At 42.6% G+C, this 6,000-nt stretch overlaps 1 non-coding gene across 1 annotated transcript; it reads right to left on the bottom strand.

Moving 5' to 3' along the window:
- Positions 1-3,691: 3,691 nt before the first annotated feature.
- Positions 3,692-3,828, bottom strand: LOC140628929 (U8 small nucleolar RNA). The gene has a single exon (XR_012026846.1). It is a non-coding gene; the product is annotated as a U8 small nucleolar RNA (small nucleolar RNA).
- Positions 3,829-6,000: the final 2,172 nt, after the last annotated feature.

The raw sequence follows: 6,000 nt of genomic DNA, 5'->3' as shown, positions 1-6,000 counted from the left end.
ATTTATTCACGAGACACAGACAGAGAGAGAGGCAGAGACACAGGCAGAGGGAGAAGCAGGCTCCTCACAGGGAGCCCGATGTGGGACTCGATCCTAGATCCCAGGATCACGACCTGAGCTGAAGGCAGGCGCTCAACCACTGAGCTACCCAGGTGTCCCAACCCAGAGATCTTTTAAGAGGAGACAAAATGATTTCTTGACATACAGACATACTATCTTGGAATAGCAAAGCCTCTTAGCACTTGCCCCAGAGGAGGATGCTGGTTTGTCTTGGTGCCTAATGGCATCTGTAAAAGTGTCCTGCACATTCAGTCATGTCGAGGGTTGTTTTGTCTAACAAGTTAAAGTTTTGACCATGCTTCATAGAAAGAGAACATTCTCATCCTGTAGAGATTCTTGAATGCACTTAGAAGGTGAGTGCAGAAAGGTGCTATTGAGTGCAAAAGGCGAGCCCACCTTAGGGAGATTTTACAAGATCCCTTTGAAAATTAAATATGACCCAGTATTTAAAAGCACCTGTCACATATCAGGACTGGAAAAAAAATCGAAGAATTACAAGGCAAACTGGCCTCCTTAGAAACTCCAAGAAGACAGTTGTTTTTATAACAAATTCTAATAATTGATCTTTATCAAGCACCTACTCAGTTACAGTTTGTGGGAGAAGCTGCAAGTGCTCATGGACGTGTCTTGGTCTTCTTCCTGGGCTGACAGGGAGACTACATTCCCACCCCGTGTAGGAAGGGTCATGCGACTACCGTTGACCCTGAAATAAGAACAGAAAGTGTTTGACAGCTCCAGGCCAAAGTATTTGAGAACCAGTGTACCTCCTCCATTCTTTCTCTTTCATTCAGCAGCACACCCAGAGACCCTCACTGAGAAGTGGAGCCTTTGGACGGGAGCAGCCTGGACCCCTGGGTTGTCTGACAGAAGAGGCCCCCACCAACCCTCATCAGACTATGTGTAGGAGATGCGAACCTCTGTTGTTTGAAGCCTTGGCAGGTTTGCTATTGTATCAGCTATTGGACACTTTGATTAATGCACAGCTACTATCTATGGTTAGATGAATTTAAATATTTTAATAACAAAGGTAATAGTACATATATTCTTGTGGAAACTTCTAACAATACAGATAAATTACCATCTCTCCTTGCCTCAAAATTCAGCCCTGAATTCTGACAACGAACAATCTGAGGTATGTCATTTCAAAGCTGACCCAAGACTTTTTCATATGTAGATGTGCTATAAAAATATTTCGAATTCTTAAGATTTGCCATTAACAATGTGTATACTGTCCTGCCTCTTGACCTTGACTTAATAAAATGGACACAAGATATTTCCACAAGATCTACAGATCCACCACCCTCTTTTACCTGATCCCTAGAATTATTTTTTCATTTCAAATAGGTTTATTGAGATGTAATATACAAAAACCAGCTCATACTTAATAGGTATAGTTTGATGAGTTTGATGTACGTGTACATCCATAGACTCATCATCACGATCAAAGTAAGAGACATATCCATCACCTCCGAAAGGTTCCTTGTGTCCTGTTGGTGGTTTTTCTAAAAACACTTCACGTGAAATCTCTCAAGGAAATTTTAAGTGCGTAATACAGTACTGTTAACCATAGGCACAATGTTGTACAGCATGTCTTCAGAATTAATCCATCCTGTATCGGAGACTTTCTATCAATGGAGCAACACCCCATTTCCCCCTCTTCCCAGCCCCTGGTAACTGCCGATCTAATTTCTGATTCTATGAGTATGATGATTTTAGGTAACTCATGTGAACAGAACCATGCAGTATTTGTCCTTCTGTGCCTGGCTTCTTTCATTTAGTATAATGTGTTTCAGGCTCATCCATGTTGTCACAAATGGCAGGATTTCTTTTTTTTTCTTTTTTTTTTTTTTTTTAGATTTTATTTATTTATTCATGAGAGACACAGAAAGAGAGGCAGAGACATAGGCAGAAGAAGAAGCAGGCTCCCTGTGGGGAGCCCAATGCAGGACTCAATCCCAGGACTCCAAGATCTTGACCTAAGCCAAAGGCAGATGCTCAACCACTGAGCCACCCAGGTACCCCTGGGATTTCCTCTTTTAAGGCAGAATAATATTCTACTGTGTTGACACAAATGAATAAACCCTCTTTTTTTTTTTCAATTTTACAGGAAAAGGAAGAGTTCTATTCAAGCCCAAGTTAGGACAGCCACCCCGGATACACAATCTTCAGAAAGAAAAGAGCACTTCATAGAAAGAACATTTGGTGCAGGATTATATGTGTTTTTTTTTTTTTTTTACATAAAAATTTACAAATCCTCATGACAAAGGACATTACAGAAAATTACAGACTTCATCTTATGTTTTTATTATGTATGAGGCTGTATGAGTTTCATCTTAGGGGCATTAGGGAGGTTATTTCCTTTATGTTTGGAATGTTCCTTTTTTGTTTGTTTTAGTGAAACAGATGTACAATGTGCTTGGGGCAGAAGTAGAGCTCATGTTTTAAGGTTTTGCCGAGTCATTTTGACCTTCATAAATGGTAAAGTAAAACTTCTGTGAGAGCATAGGAACAGGGCCCATAAACATGAAAAGTTGAAAATTTATTTTATCAACTGTGTGTGTGTATGAATGTATATATATTTATTGAAGTTTATGGGGCACCTGGGTGACTCAGCTGTTTAAGTGGCTGGCTCTTGGTTTTGGCTCAGGTCATGTTCCTTGGGGTTATGGGATCAAGTCCTGCATGGGGCTCCATGCTCAGCAGGGAGTCTGCTTGAGATTCTCTCTCCCTCTGCCCCTCCCCTAACTTAACATGCATGCCTCCTCCAAAATAAATACATTTTAAAGATATATATATGTAAATATGTATGTACATTTTATTTATCACATTTTTTCTTTTTTTTGAGATGTTATATGTTTATTCATGAGAGACACAAAGAGAGAGAGAGAGGCAGAGACACAGGCAGAGGGAGAAGCAGGCTCCATGCAGGGAGCCTGGTGTGGGATTCAATCCCAGGACTCTGGGATCACACCCTGGGCTGAAGGCAGGTGCTAAACTGCTGAGCCACCCAGGGACCCCCTATCACATTTTCTTTATTCATTTCTCTTCAATGGACATTTAGGTTCTTTCCATAACTTGGCTATTGTGAATAGTGCTACAAGGTGTGTAAAAATGCATGTATCTCTTTGAGATCCTGATTTCCATTCTTTTGAGTATTTATGCTCAGGAATGAGATTGCTGGATCATATGCTAGTTCTATTTTTAATTTTTAAAAAAGATTTATTTATTTATTCATGAGAGACACAGAGACAGAGAGAGGCAGAGACATAAGAAGAGGGAGAAGCAGGCTCCATGCAGGAAGCCCAATGTGGGACTTGATCCCAGGACTTTGGGATCACGCCCTGAGCCAAAGGCAGACGCTCAACCGCTGAGTCACCCAGGCGTCCTTATTTTTAATTTCTTGAGGAACTTCCATGCTGTTTTCTATAGTGGTTGGACCACTTTACATTCCTACCAACAGTGTACAAGGGTTCAATTTCTCCACACTCTTGCCAACACTTTTTTTTTTTAATAACCATCCTGATATGAGGTGATATTTCATTGTGGTTTTGATTTGTATTTCCCTCATAATTAATGATGTTGAGCATCTTTTCATAGACCTTTTGGCCTATTGAAGGAGATCTCGTCAGGAAGAAGATAGGAGCAATCAGGGCATTGCCAGTCTTGATTACACAGAGATGTTTATCATGTATTATGGGAAACTCCAATCATCAAGTTCCAAGCCCTCCTCAAAAAAGAAAGAACAGGTAAGGATCATCCTACTTATGTTTGTGCAATAATTAATTTAACCATTCTCCTCCTAATGGACATATAAATTGTTTCCCATTTGTTGCTATGATTAACAGGAGTGAAATGAACATCTTTGAACATGAAAACTGGGGCAAATGTGCATGCTTTCTCATAGAAAAGAAGCAGTAAAGCTGATTAAAGCAGGTGAATGTAAAGATTGGGAATTTTTACAAGTATTGCTGAATTTGTTCCAAAAATGCTCTAACATTTCCTTGTCTGTCCAATTAATATGTGGGAATGCCTTACCTCCTCCTAGGCATTTTATTCATCATACTTTGAAATTTTGGGAAACTTCGGGGTGAAAGATAGTCTCATTATTGTTTTATTTTTATTTCCTTTTTTCTAAACAGGTTGAGTCTGAAATATAGTTAATCCCTTAGCCCTAGAGAGTGGGATTTTTTGCATTCATGTTTTGAGTGCCTGGATTTTTCTCGGCATACTTTATATTTTGTTTTTAAACATTGTATTTATTTATTCATGAGAGACAACAGAGAGAGAGAGAGAGAGAGACAGAGAGAGGCAGAGACACAGGCAGAGGGAGAAGCAGGCTCCACGCAGGGAGCCCGATGTGGGACTTGATCCCGGGTCTCCGGGATCACACCCTGGGCTGAAGGCAGCGCTATACCGCTGAACCCCCCGGGCTGCCCATACTTTATATTTTGAAAAAGACATTCCTCCTTTACTTTGAAAAGCAATGACTTGACAGAACCATCAGTTGCTGAGCAGTGGAGCCAAGCACCCTTAGCTAGACGAGGCTGGAGGTCAGAGCAGTTGCCAGAGTCCAAGGGAGAGAGACCACACGTAAAGCCTCATTTGGAGAGCCCAGGGTAGGCTGGTGGTCAGCATTCTGGATCCAGGGTTGAGCATAAAGTGGAGAAAGAACCATAAGGAGAAGAGGTAGGAAATGTGGATAGAGGGTCTGAGAACTTCTGTTAAAAGGCTTGGCAAATCTCTGAATTGCCACCACCAGCTAAAGTTGTGAGGTGCTCTCAATGGGCAGGTCCACTGGATGTGAAAGGACGAGAGGTGTGCCAAACACCCCACCCTGCCTCTGAGGTCTCCTCGCCCAAAGTCAGGCAGGATATAGATGGCTTTCCTGCATCATCACGTGATCCTGGATGGGCCGGATCCTAGTAGGGCTACATCTCTTGGCAACCGTGGTGGCCCACTGCATCCTCGCCGGTGTTGCAGGCTGGGCACAGTGTTGATGGCAGAAATGCAGACTGGCAGACTGGCATTTCTCCCCGTGTACAGTGCCCTTGTCCACTGACTTTGGGGCAGTATGAGTGTGCAGGGCTGGTAAGCGATGACAGGGAGACGTCTAGGCCAGGGGCAGTGGGAGGGGCCTACCACTGCGGGGAGGTGGCAGCTGAGGGGAGATGTCCTTAGGTCAATTGCTGCAGTGCTTATGTAGATAAAGGGCTAAGTGTGGACATGTCTGGAAAAAGATGCTCTAGATGGTGTCTGCAGCTCAGGCTGTCCTCCGTGGTTCCTGAGCTCCTGGCATGCCAGAGGCCAGATGTCCTATAGCTGTATTTAGTGGTCTCTATTACCACCAGCTAGTTCTTAGGGTAAGAGGTTGACTCAGAATGCAGACATTTGTAGGGTGGATGGAGAATCTGTGACAATGGCACAGTTTATTAAACTGACCACAGATGACAGGGATACATGGAGTCCAGAGCTGTATCTTTACGGTTATAATAACCTAGACTTGACGTACTCAGAAAAAAAAATTCTGTACTAGCTGTCTCCAGGTTATCATATGCTCTGTGACACAATGTGAATTACTACTCACGTGTAGTGTGGGGAATATTTGTGTTTCTTTTTTTTTTTAATTTTTTAAATTTATTTATGATAGTCACACAGAGAGAGGGAGAGGCAGAGACACAGGCAGAGGGAGAAGCAGGCTCCATGCACCGGAAGCCTGATGTGGGATTCGATCCCGGGTCTCCAGGATCACGCCCTGGGCCAAAGGCAGGCGCCAAACCACTGCGCCACCCAGGGATCCCAATATTTGTGTTTCTAAGAAAGTTGTGTATATCGCCTAAGTGGCAGCTGAGTGAGAGTAATGCACACTAAAGGGGACAGGAAATAAGGTTTATTTCCCTGTATTAGAAATTTAATAGAAGTTATATATGCTCCCTTTAGCAG

The sequence above is a fragment of the Canis lupus genome, chromosome X (genome assembly GCF_048164855.1).
Source record: "Canis lupus baileyi chromosome X, mCanLup2.hap1, whole genome shotgun sequence".
In the NCBI taxonomy this organism is placed as follows: domain Eukaryota; kingdom Metazoa; phylum Chordata; class Mammalia; order Carnivora; family Canidae; genus Canis; species Canis lupus.
Note: the sequence above shows the minus strand (reverse complement) of the source record. Positions and strands in the feature narration are given on the sequence as shown.